The sequence below is a fragment of the Dermacentor andersoni genome, chromosome 4, assembly GCF_023375885.2.
Source record: "Dermacentor andersoni chromosome 4, qqDerAnde1_hic_scaffold, whole genome shotgun sequence".
Lineage (NCBI taxonomy): Eukaryota > Metazoa > Arthropoda > Arachnida > Ixodida > Ixodidae > Dermacentor > Dermacentor andersoni.
This window is the reverse complement of record NC_092817.1, coordinates 62,809,692-62,823,548: the sequence shown is the minus strand read 5'-3', so window position 1 is coordinate 62,823,548 and position 13,857 is coordinate 62,809,692. Positions and strand designations below refer to the sequence as shown.

Below are 13,857 nucleotides of genomic sequence, written 5' to 3'. Positions count from 1 at the left end.
AGACAAAGTATGGGCGTGCCGCGTCCAAGATCAATGAAAGCGGCGACTTGTGCTTTTCTAATTTGTGTTGGAGAGAAGTGTGTCAGCGCGCCACACATACGACGTAAACAAAGGCAGGTGGAAACAACAGCGAAGAGGTGGCATCATGTGCGACACCAGTCTTTGTTACGCATATATTGCTCTCCGTTTACATGATAATACAAAAACAGTATTGATTTTCCCGCTCCTGGGGATACGGAGACACACCGTACAAGCTATCTACGTCACATGTGGTACCCTTTGCTTTTATTTTTTTCTGTTATACGCTTCGAGCAACGGGCACCTCACGGACTTCTTTTGAATATAAAGGGGTGGCAACAAACAAGCAACTCAGACAGCCTTTAAAAACGGAAGGAGTCGCTGAAGCTGTTGATATATTTAACGCTGTTTTTACAAGCACACAGATTACCGAAAACTCTAGTAAATAATAGGTTGTCTTACATTTTTATTCATCAGAGTAGCGTGAGCTAGAGAACTAAGAAAGCGATGTCCATTGAAGGTATCCGCATGTCGTGCTTTTTTGTAGAAAGAGAGAGTTAAAACAGGGTAGAATGAAAAGACTAGGAGGCAAACCAGCAAGAACTCTGATTTGCTACTCTGCCCTGGGGGTCAAGAAAAACGTTTGCTAATGAGAAAGGCTAATTGGGGCGTAAATTGAGAAGTAAATCATCACTGTCACAACCTCTCTAGCAATCCTGTAGAACGCAATACGTGAGGTAGCACATACACCACTTGTTAACACCCATATAATGTTATGAAGAAGAACGCCTGGACGAAGGCAGCAGGATTGCCAACAGCATCGCGTGCCGCAAATACTCGAGACTGTGCTCGGTGAAGCGCTCTTCCCGTCATCGGCCTGTCGTCTAATAAACCTCCTTGATAATTGGTGGAGGTTCTGGGTCCCTTTTAACTCTACCTTCCTGGAACTCCGCACTCGGACGCTACCTTCCGCCATGCGAGACGCCGACCTGCAGACGCTCCCGTCGCCTCCTGTTCTCTGCGCTGGCGCTATTCGCCAACGGGATCCTACAAACTTTAGCGGGACGGGTCACAACTACGTTGAAGATTGGCTTGCGAGCGAGTGAGCGATCATAACAAATGGAATGACTCAACCAAGCTAACCAATGTCATTTTCTATCTCGCGGGCGTGGACAGCCTCTGGTTCAAGAACCATGAGGTGGATTTCCGAACGTGGTCTACATTCAAGGCGGCTTTTACAGAGGTATATATTTAACCATCCCAGCGTCCGCAAAGTCCGAGCTGAGCGTCGTTTGCGTACACGCACACAGAGTACGCGTGAAACATGCACCAGTTACACAGAGGAAGTTGTCGCTCTATGTAAACGCGTCAATGCGACCATGTCGGAAGCGGACCGAATTAAGCACATCGTGAAAAGAATTGATGACGATGTCTTCCAAGTGCTACTGGCCAAGAACCCGAGCACTGTTGTCGACGTTATTACACTCTGTCAGAGCTACGACGAGCTGCGAAAACAGCGAGCTTTGACGAGGACTCCTCCTACAACCGATGCATCGATCTCCAGCCTGGCCATTGGTTCCGACCAAGCGTCATTGTTCACGCAGATCAAGGCCTTTGTCCGCGAAGGAGTCGCATGACAGCTGTGCCTGGTACTCTTCACCCAAGTGCCTGCTAGTCCTTTGACATCTGCTCTTCTCAACGTCATTCAAGGAGAAGTCGCTGATGCACTACCGGTTGCTCCCCAGCAGCTGCTTGCGGCCGCTCCGCTAACTTATGCTGCGGTAGCTTCCAGGCCACGCCAAGAGCCTATACGACCTTTTCAGCTGCCCGTGTGCCACCCTTCTCCTCCCATCTCCTGGGCCGGCCCACCTGTTGCCAATTCGTGGTGCACGCACGACAGTCGGCCTATATGCCTTGCATGTAGGTATCCCGTACACGTCGGAGCGTTCTGGCACCGGGCGCAAACAACCGACAATGATCTCCAGGCGCCTCGTTATCCGGTCGACTCCAATGCAAACTGGACTCCATCCGACCCACCACCATCTCGTACTCTGACTGATTGTCCTCTCTTCGATAATCGCCGCTCGCCATCCCAACGTCGCCGGTCGCTTTCACTGATGCGTCGGTGGCCCGTCTCTGTCAACGAGGGAAACTAGACGACGCAGTTCCCGAGGCAAGAACTGCGCAAGTTTCGAAATGCCGAAGTCCTCGTTCTTTACCTGCTAATGCAATTGACGTGTTTGTCGAAGGTGTCGCTACAGTCCCTCTTACTGATACCGGCGCAGCTGTTTCTGTTATGGATGCCAGTTTTGCCGATCATTTCGTAAGGTAACCACGCCTCTTTATGGATTGTCACTTCGGACTGCAAGTGCTCAATCCGTCGAACCAACCGTAAACTGTACAGCACATGTCCAGATTCAAGACGGTGTGTACACTATAGAATTTGTAATGCTTTCATCGTGCTCCTAGGCAATTATTTTAGGTTGCCATTTTCTCTCTTTCCACAACGCTGTAATCGATTGCGCTCGCGCTGAGGTTGAATTCACCCAGCTCAGCGACCTCATCTTCACTGATCCTCATTCTTCTGCTAAACTTGTCGTCAAGGAAGACACCAATATACCACCATGCTCGTCAGCACTTGTACCAGTCTCATGTGGGCCTCTCTACGATGTAACGGTCTTCTTCACGCCATCTGATCTCTTCGTTCGCTGAAAAGCCCTTACTCTGGCTTTTGCTACTCTTGACCTCGCCGCGGGTTTCAGCGCACTGCCCGCTTGTAACACGCTTTCATCCCCACTCACATTGCTTTGTCACGAATGCCTTGGCCACGTCAGGACCATCGCTTCTATTAAGATTGTATACGTCCCCTACGAGGCGTCCCCTACGGCCGTCCATGACCTGAGCGCCCTCTCTGTTCCTGATACAACATTTACAGACGTTTTCAGCCCATTCATTGCCGACGATCTGACGGCCTCGCATCGATCTCACCTTATTACCATTCTGGAGCACTTCCGAACTTCTTTAGACGTCGCACAGGCATTCTTAGGCCGCACATAAGCAGTCGAGCCACCACAACGACACTGGTTGCGCCTACGACCGTATCACGTATCCGCTGCGGAACGCCGTGTCATTGGCGTCGCCGCGACACACACACGCCACGCACACACATACACATACACACAGACATAACATACACACACATACACACACACATTGTGACACTTTTGCGTCTAGAGGAGAAGGAGACAAAGGAGAGGAAAGACAGGGAGGTTAGCCAGTGTAAGTACCGGCTGGCTACCCTGTGCTGGGGAAAGGCATAAAGGGAATAAATGGAGAAAGAAGAGGAAAAAAATGGAAACCAGAAAATTCAAACAGTAACGCGAAACTACGCGCTACAACATTCAAAGGCGGTGGCACAATTCACATGTCCTTAAAGACCATGTCCCTTTACAGAGGAAAAAGCTCTAGGACATTGGTACAGACGAGCTTCGGCACTCAAGGCCTTAAGGGTTTTGCGTCTAGAGCTTTGCCTAGAGTTATATCTAGAGCTTCACCAGAGCCGCCATCTTGCCCGCCTTTCGTCAATGCCCTTCCTCATGCCTGAGGATGGGAATAGACAAACGCCAGCGCTATTGGTACCAGCTCAAAGGTCAACGCTTGTGCAGCACTACATAGATCCACGCTCGTTCGTAGAAAAAGCCGGCGTAGATGTCGACGAGTGGTTGACGCAGTACGCCAGGGTGATCGGCTACAACCGTTGCGAGTCTGTCACTCAGCCTGAATATATCGTACTGTTTCTGAGTGAGACAGAGCTGATGTGGTATGAAAGTCACGAAGACTCGCTAACAATGTGGAAGAGCTTCGTTGATGAAATTAAGGAATGTTTTGGCGACTCCTATACTAAACAGAAGTACGTGGAGCGAGCACTAGTTAAAAAGCTCAAGCTTTTGGAGCTACGTGCGCTATATCCATAGAAAAGATCCTCAAGCTTGCAAAATAGGGAATCCACAGATGTCTGAGGAAGACCGAGTCGGACATCTCCTCAAAGGAATTGCAGAAGATGTCTAAGATTTACTTATAGGCAGAGAACACGTTGATTCCGTGTGAGATGTCATACGGCACTTCCATAGACTTGAGACATCGAAGACGCGTCGCATTGCGCCAAAATATGGATGACTGGCAAATAGGGCAACCGTTGCCAACGCCGATGAGTTGTCCGCCGGCACGGCAGATCGTGCGTGAAGGTATTCGAGGTACTTGCGTGCAACGTCATGCAGCAACCTGCTTCCTATTCCCCACAACACACGGCGCGTGCAGCACCGTGCGCTTCGTGAAAACCACCGGTATGTGTCCCGGGCGCCAACCAAAGAGGAGCTCCATGGCTGCATGAGGGTGTATTTACTCCCTATCAGTGACATGGAGAACACCCTCTCCTCGGCAGCTTTGCACGCCCGCCGACCGTTCCTCCTAACAGCCGGCTCAGCCACTTTACCCTGCTATACCGACCGCCCACGGCTGAGCGCTTCGAGGGGCAATTATGGATCGTCGTTTACCTGTGTGCTATAGCTGCGGCAATTTCGCTCACATTGCCAGGTACTGCAATCGCCGACTCCCTCCGAGGTTCGACCGATCGACTATGTCTACGCTGTACCGTACTCCCCTTTTTGAAGCATACTCGCCGTCGCACGCATATCCAGGAAGTGTTCCTCACTAGCAGCCGGAGACGCTGCGCAACCATTCTCCAGCATCCGATTGCAGCTTGATGCCACCACCCATTCCTCGCGCAAGCCGATCGTCGTCTCCGCGGCGTCGCTACCCCTCGCCACCGTTGGAGGTGAGGTCGCTGGACAATCTTCGATGACGGCGGAGGTACCTTCACCGATTTGTACGTTTAAGAATAAGGTGTCTGTACTAACTTACCGACCTTGAACAATGGCAACAGCGGACGTAGGAGTGACTGTTTCAGTGATCAGCCTTCCGTTGAGAAGCCTCCTAGGTCGAAAAGTGATGCTTTGCTGCGACCTTACCGATGCACTTCGCGGAGTGAGTAGAAAGTTGTTGCATTCTGTCGGGATGTCCAATGTGCACGTTATCTTGGGTGGTCAAATATTTAACGCAGATTTCGCTGTTCTGCCTCATTCTACTCTTGACGTAATCCTGGGCCTTGATTTTTTGAAACTGTGTGGTGCCGCTGTCGACTGGCAGAACGGGAAAAATAATTGTAGTTAGAGCTTTTCGGCTGCGTTTAAGGAAAGTCCGCGGTATCACGACAGTGTGGTTGGTGTATCCAGCGATAGTTTTGCCGCTGTTATATGCAACCTGTGTTTGTCTCCTGTTTCCTTACCACCGGTGGAACGTTTGACGCTACCGTGGAGCCCGTTCATCTAAGCTGCATAAATAGGAACGTGCTGATGCCGTATTGCACGCTGTCAGTTGTTTACGCACGCATTAGCTTATGGATCGCAAGCTCTTCTAGTGAGCCTGCAATACTACCACAGGGTCTGAAAATTGACCAGCACTAAGCAGCGTCATGAAATGGCGAATATTCTGCTAAAACATGCCGGCCTGTTTTACTTTGCCCAGCAACAAGGGCCACCATCGTTTCCTCCTTCTTGTATACACCATCGCATAGATACGGTATCTACCCAACCTTTGTGACAGAAGCTGTACACAGTCTCAGGATCGGAACGCAAGGAGGAGGAGGAGACAAATGAGAGGAAAGACAGGGAGCTTAGCCAGTGTAAGTACCGGCTGGCTACCCTGTGCTGGGGAAAGGGGTAAAGGGAATAAAAGGAGAAAGACGAAGTAGAGGAAAAAAATGGAAACCAGAAAATTCACACAGTAACGCGAAACTACACGCTACAACATTCAAAGGCGGTCGCACAATTCGCATGTCCTTAAAAACTTCACCAAAGCCCTTAAGGCCTTGAGTGCCGAAGCCCGTCTGGACCAATGTCCTAGAGCTTTTTCCTCTGTAAAGGGGCGATTGTCCAGCAGTATTGGCGTCGGCGCTGTCATTATTCCACGCGTCGACACACAAGAAACGGTCGTTGCATATGCGAGTCGCTCCTTAAGCAAGTTCGAGCGCGACTACACCGTCGCAGAGCAAGAATGTCTTGCAGTAATTTTCGCAGAGCAGCGCTTCCCGTCACCTGTATGGGCGGCTCTTCTCCGTCGTGACGGACCAGCTTCTTTCTGCTTTCTGGTTAATCTCGATGATCCATCAGGTCGGCTTGCGCGTTGGGCAGTTCGTTTACATCGGTATGATCTTACCGTGTCCTATAAAAGTGGCCGAAGGCATGCCGACGCTGACTGTCTCTTGCGCATTCTGCTTCCAACGACGGACTGCGACGCGGACAACTTTGGTCACTATATCGCATCGTTGGAGCCATGATTTCCTGATATTAATACCTTCATGATCGAGCAGCAAGAAGACAGAACTTTAGAGCCACTGCTCAATACTGCAAGAAAATCACCATCATCCACTCGTTTCTGCGTTCGCGATGGGGTACTGTAGAAAAAGAACTATTCTACTACAGGCCCATGATATCTCCTCGTGGTCCCAGAGATTCTCCGTGTTTCTAGCTTGCGCGCTATGCATGACGATCCAACATTTTGTCATTTGGGATCTGCCCGAACGCTCTAGCGTGTTCAAGAAAGGTTCTATTGGCTTAAAATGCGTCACACAATCGAGTAGTACGTGTCCAGCTGCAACGAGTGTCAACGTGACACGCTTCCTATGACTGCTAGTCCTTGTCGACCATATCCAGGGCACCCCCAAGCACACCTTTTGCAAAAGTCGACATCGACCTTCTCGGTCTTTTCCAGCGGTCATCTATTGGAAATCACTGAGCTGTCGTGTGTATCGCCAGTTGACACGCTACTGTGAGACAGCTGCTATGCCATCGGCTACTGCAACCGAAGTGTGTATTTTTCTGCTGTGTTTCGACATTCTGTGAGGCGGACCTCCCATAGTCATCATCAGAGATCTTGGGCAGGAGTTCACTGCAGGCGTGGTCGATCAGATGCTTCCATATGTGCGCCTACATAGCGCTCATATCATCCACAATACATCCATATCATCGACATTCCACCCCATATCATCCCCAAACATATGACCTTACGGAACGCAACAACAGAACTCTTACTAGCATGCTATCCATGTATGTCGCGTCAGATCATAAGAACTGGGACAGCGTGCTATCCTTCATTACATATTTATTTAATACCCCAAAGCTCGGAACTATGGGCTACAGCCCCTTCTTTCTGCTTTATGCTCTTTCGCCTCGTCATACACTGGAAACTTTCTTCCCGTTTACTAGCCAGGATAATCAGTGTATGCGAGACCATCTATCTTGCTGAAAACGCCTGATGACTTGCTTCTTTGTGCACTTTTGTTTCACAAGATTGCTCGAAGGCATGCTATGACCTCCGACGCCAACACGCGATATATGACCTGGTGACTTAGTGTGGCTGTGGGAACCAATAAGAAAACTTAGCTTATGTAAAATGCCGCAAGCCTCTATGTTGGACACTATGTTATTACGGATCGTATACGCGCACTAACCTACCACATAGCATGCTGCACACCAAATGGCCGACGGTCAGCAAAGACTTATCTTACCCATGTAGCCCGTTTAAAGCTCTTCATCTCTCGACAGCTGTTTGACTTCCTGGTGGGCTATCTGGGGGTAACTTATATATATATATATTCGAAAAAAGAACAAATGGCTTGGTCTATTCTTTTTGTTGGTGTACTTGTGCTACTAAAATCTACGAGATTTTAGCTATCTACTAGATTATCCTGTACAGTTATGTAGGACAGGGAGCCCCAGGCGTACAGGTACGTGTGTGTGCGTCATCTCCTGTGTCCCGCTGCCAATCCAACTTAAACAAAGACTACACGACGCGAGGCAGGTTTTCGGTGGATATTAAGGTTATAAGTTACCTTCACGACATATTATTCAGCAGTGATAGCAATGAGTGGCACTGTTGCTTGTGGTATCTATGGCTGCGCAGGGAAGATCATCGACTTATGTGTCTATATCTTTAATTCACGAAGGCAATTACCGTCCAATGCATTGGGGTCAAAGGACGATCTTGCACAATTCAACGCAGAGTCTACTAGAACACCACCCCACTGGGCATCAGTCAAGATGTCCTTAAGAGAAGCTTTGAGCAAATTACTATAGCTCCTCACCCCTCAATGAGAAAATCATAGTTTAACAGATCACAAGTTATGACAAGTCCCTTTAATTCAGTAAAAACGAGCATCAGCGTCTATGGCAGATGCCGTAAGAGGGTTAGCAGGCTCTGATGAGTAAGACGATTGTTACGTCATCGTGGGTATAGGTATAGGTCATCGTGGAATAGAGCGCTCATATGGCCCTATGTTAACATCATCCACGCGTAATTCTTTTAGGCGTGCGACAAGGCGAAGTTCTGATGAAAATTTTGGCTGCACTTGCAGTGCTGCTACGCACAAAATCGAGAAACTAACATGAGTTATACTACATGCAGCAGCCTTCAAGACCAACCTCTTCAGTGTTGTGCTTCTGGAGAACAACTATAGCCTGAGTGAACGCCTTTGACTGCAACGTACTGTTCCGGTAGGTGCCCGCATTCACCGCTTCTGGAGTTGCTTTCCCTCTTTCTCTTCATCATTTCTTTTGTCTATTTATCTTAGTCTTTTCCCAGCGTTGCGCAGCCGATGGGAGAATTTTCTGTTTAACGTTCCTGCATTTCTGGCTATCTTTTTCTCCCTCGTCTGTGCCTCCTTCACGCCGATCCAAAACTTGCCAACACCAGCAAGCCTATGCGCTCAACAACATTCTGACAACGTACAGCAATCCGCAACAATGTACGGGACGTAACATCACAGGAATAATTGTTTTTTTTTAAATATATATTGATTTAAACTTCGGGCAAATTTTTGAAATAAAAAAAGCAGACTCTGCCATAGGTCTACGAAAGCACGGTACATTTGAGGTTTTTTACACTTAGAGAAAAATGTCTACGATTTGAGGCTTATCTTATGCCCCTAAAATAATCAGTGTTCAACTTGCGCGCTTTTTCCTACTTTCACGCCGAGCTCTACGTATTTTCAGGTCCCGAATGGGATGTACACATTAACGTTACATAACATTTCTGACAGGAACACATGCAACATAGGCAAATAAAAGGCCTGATCAAGTACGTATTTTAGGATGGCTGCATAGAAATGAAGACGTCACGCAGTCGTTAAACGAAAATCTGGAATTTTGCATGCCAAAATCACTGTCTGATATATGAGGCACACTGTAGAGGGAAACTCTGTGTTAATTTTGGTCACTTGTCATTCATCAACAATGCACCCAGTGCATCTTACTCTTACGCGAGTGCTTTATTTTTTTCCTTCCACAGGCCCCATAACAATGCGGCCGCCGTGGCCGGTATCGAACCTGCAACCTCAAGCTAAGCAGTGCACTGTCATAGGACTGAGCTACCAGAGCAGGTCATGCCATCAAAGCTTGGAGCTAAATAAAACTTTCTAGTTTATTGCGTCGGGAACAATCCTTAAGCGCCTTATATATGCATCGTTCACAGTTTCAGACGGACGTTAAGGTAACGGTTATTGGCTGAAACATCGTTGATGGCTTCACTTTTATTTGAAGACACCTGAAGTCCCGATATCAGTTCAACACCAACCACATCACTCCTTAATTTGAACATATAGAGCTCGAAAATGCCTCTTGTGCTTCTTTACATTACAGGCACGTTGCACTTTTGCTGAAGCAAGCCTTTGTTATGCTATGCCTTTATTCTTCATGGTGGGACATTTCGATCGCGCGAGCCCAAAGAGAACTTTCCTAACGTGTCAATTGGGCCGATTGAGTAGCGCATATGGAAGCAGAGATATTATCTTGATATCCAAGTCTTCGCCGTCTCAAATTTGTGTTACAACTGTGTTAGACAGCTGAACGGCAAATCTAACACGGTGCACAATTATTGTAAAATCCCTGTAAACATCTATAAGTATAAGTGGGTAGTTCCGAGATAGCAATCTTAATCCCCGATGGAAAAGCTTTCTATGATTTCTTTTCATGTAAATGATCAAACCTGTCCTCTGCCGACAGGATTTGGCTTGAATCAATAACGTGTCGCAGATATCAGCGGAGAAAAAGAAAAAAATATGGAATCCTCGCTTCTCAACTGTTTAGCACGAGTGCAAAACTGTGAATGCAAAAAAAAAAAAATTATTGCCTTTTCTAATTTGCGGACTAATACAAGTTTTATTTGTTTTCGTTTCTTAAACTTTGAACTTATGGCTTCATATAAGCTCAGTTCAAATTTTGCAGCTGCTCTTAACATGATGAATAGATAGCGCAAATCATAGGCGGCAAGTTTTCATTCTTCGAGGGGGGGAGGGGCTGGTGCCGACCAGCTTGCCAAACTCCACCCCCCCACCCCCACCCCCCCCCACGCACACGCACACGCTCTCACACTCACACTCACACTCACACGCACACGCTCTCACACTCACACTCTCACACTCACACTCACACTCTCACACTCACACTCACACTCACACTCACACTCTCACACTCACACTCACACTCACACTCACACTCACACACTCACACTCTCACACTCACACTCACACTCACACTCACACACTCACACTCACACACTCACACTCACACTCACACACTCGCACTCTCACACTCACACTCACACACACACACACACACACACACACACACACACACACATGCATACATATATATATATATATATATATATATATATATATATATATATCTTGAAGAATTGTTCAGTGAAGTAACCGCCTTATATGAGTACTTAAAAGGCCAACAGTTCAATTTCACAGCCTGAGTCCTCTTCCACCGCCTAGAATCTTGCACCTCTCGGTGGAGTAATCTTCCTTCGTGTAATTCTCGTATACTTCACTATCACTAATACTGATTCGCCTTTGCAGAGAAACTGCAGGCTCTCTCTCTCTCTCTTTATGTTTACTGTGAGTCCATATATAAGTGGTGCTACGCATGACTGCTGTTCATTCTGATTTCGAGTGAATCCATCTTGGCCGCATTTCGGTCATGGAGTGCGACACAAGGGTCCCACAGGGGTCCCAACTATCATGCATCGAGTCTTTAAGAAAGAGTCATTACGTTACTCGAAGAAAACATAGTGCATACTGGTTCCAGTGCAGTGAGGTAGCCGCCAGTAATTCTTACGTTACTGAGATTTACAGTGGTAATTGTAATTAATTATCTAACTCGAGTACCCTCCTAGTTATCAAAGTGTCAGCGAGGCATTTGTAGGCACCTACAAATGACTTTTAACTGTGGTGTTTTCAGCAACGTACTAATCGCGTACTATTTTTTCCCGATGGTAAAAGAAAACCACGAAATATCAAAAATATCACGTGACTGCGCTCGCACCCGAATCATAAAGCAGCGCCCTCAAATAAGCTGATTTAAAGCAACTGATTTGCGTGTCGCAAACCCGAAGAGAAAGCTCACCCCCTTGATAATGGTACCGAATAAGCACTAACAACAGGTTTGGCGGCTTCGCAGCTATTCCTTCTTATCATTTCTACGTCACATTATCCGTCTTCCAACGCCGACTGATTACATTGATAACAAACGCCCCTTGATAACGCGGCCGAAGCGGAGCTCTGTCCACGCGCGAAACGTGAAAAGCAATGGAATAGGCGTAGAATGTTTCAAAATGCGTCTCTGCTCGCACCGCATCGAAAGAGTGCGCACACAGCTATATAGCCATATTTCCCGCCAGAAACTTACTTCGGCCCAAAGCCAAATTAAAATTACAGCTTTATATTTCCAGAGAGTGTATGCCTTGTGCAAAAACAAGCTCGTGACAAAAAATAAAAGCGAATAAATAGACCTTGAAGCATCCCATGTCTATAACGATAGGGTAAAGCCGATGCGTTCAAGAAAGTAAGTGCACGACTTCTAAATGAAACTCATTGGAAATCGGGACGTCTGCACAAAAAAAAGAAGCTGAAAAATTATTGAGATCCCACACACTGTGGGAATCGATGTGCGCGAAGCTTTTTGTTCTGTTTGCTTTTGCTTACGATAATTAGCGGTGATATTGACGGCGAATGTTTAATTCTTCAGCGTTTTGTCCAACACAAGAGTGGTGATTTGATGTTAGACGGTAGCTTGGATACACCACTGTTGTTTGTCTGCGTAGTACACAAAACACAAATGGAGAAGAGTTTGCTCGAGGCGTTGTTGTGCGCCATATTTCATAACCTCTGAGAGGGTTGAGCGTTGTCATTTCCACACACGGCACATCGCATCGTGGCCGAAACATTAAACTTGAATTGGATTATGAGGCTGTGCGTGCCAACACCACAATCAGATTATGAGGAAGGTTGTAGCGGCGGACTTCAGATTAATTTTGGCACCGTGGTGTTCTTTAACGTGTCCCTAAATCAAATTACTCAAGCGTTTTTTATTTTCCTGCGGTCAAAATGTGGCTGTCTTGGTCAAATGCGCGACCTCAAGCAATGCCATAGCCACAAAGCTATCGCGGCGGCCACAGAAGTGTTCATTTGACATGCGACCGCTTCCGTTTTGTCGCCTGGACCCTGCGGTGCACTTAAATTAATGCGGCTCTACTTCTGCACGCCTGCGTAAGTTGTCCGCTAGGCATATTTGCATGGTTTTATTTTTCAGAAATATCAGAAACGCACCTCGAACTTAAGTTTATCCCACGTAACCTTTTTTCTATCCCCTCCCTCTTTGTAATTCGTGTGGCAACTGCGAGCCAAGAGTGGAAAATCTGTTATTAACTCGTTTTGCAACTGCCATCAGTTCTACCCACTCTCTGCCTCCTCTGCCCCCTCCTCTTTTCCACGCTATCTAGCTTCCATCTGGACTTGCACGTTTGTAGACAGGTAAGCGCTTGCGGGGGGTCACGGATAATTACAGCTGTTCAGAGGCTAATGTGGCGACGACCCAAGAGTTCCAGAGGGCACTATGCGCATTCGACGCAGCGTGGTCCAAACGAGTTCCTCGCGCCTCTTTTCTTCTGTGCCACGATCCTTTCATGTATATACTGGCTCTGAACCACCCCCGGACACAATGTGCCGGACAGCAGCAGCAGCAGTGGGAAAGTCGAAGGAAAAGACAAAGAAAGAATTCTCTTTAAAACAATACCATCAGATTTAAGTGTGCCCTTATTATTTAAATTCCTAAGCGCCACTGAACACCAGCTGCTGCCTAGAGGACATATTCGAATCGGGGCCCTTCTGCAGCTACGCCGTACTGAGTCCACTTTATCACATCTTTAGTGGCTTTCTTGATGACCGACGCTGGATGGCAGACATCCGTTATCTATGCCTTGAGCTCATCTGACGTCATCACCTCGATCATATAAACACGGTCTTTCACATTACCCAAAAGAAAGAAATCAAGCGGAGACAGGTCAGGCTACCTAGCCGGCCAATTCACAGGCTGGATTCTAATCTATTGCGCATGAAAAGTCGCATCGAGCCAGTTTTGTGCTCGGCTGCTGCTTTGTGCTGGCAGCCCATCTAGCTGATGCAACAGAAGTAGAAGACGTGACAGCGGCACTTCGCTGAGAAACTCATCCACCACTCCGAGTATTTCGTCCACGTAACGCTGTCTAGTCAGTGCGTGATTGATGAAGATTGGACCGATTATAGCACCGGCGTAAATTCCGAACACATTGGACGCCCACTGGACTTGTGCCGAATGCACTTTAGCCAGTGTAGATTGGAGTCACTCCGATAGTGCGCATTATGCAAAATTGACTGGGCGTTTCCGCAATGATTGGCTTCAT

At 47.5% G+C, this 13,857-nt stretch overlaps 1 long non-coding RNA gene across 2 annotated transcripts in view; it reads left to right on the top strand.

The window, feature by feature from the left end:
• Positions 1 to 9,691, top strand: part of LOC129386215 (uncharacterized) — a 72,695-nt gene extending 63,004 nt beyond the window's left edge. Inside the window, exons 4-5 of one of the 2 annotated variants that reach the window (XR_011893604.1) lie at positions 8,539 to 8,627; positions 9,421 to 9,691. This is a non-coding gene — a long non-coding RNA (uncharacterized lncRNA). The remainder of the gene's footprint in view (positions 1 to 8,538; positions 8,628 to 9,420) is intronic. The other variant, XR_011893605.1, reaches the window with a different exon arrangement.
• The last annotated feature ends 4,166 nt before the right edge of the window (positions 9,692 to 13,857 follow it).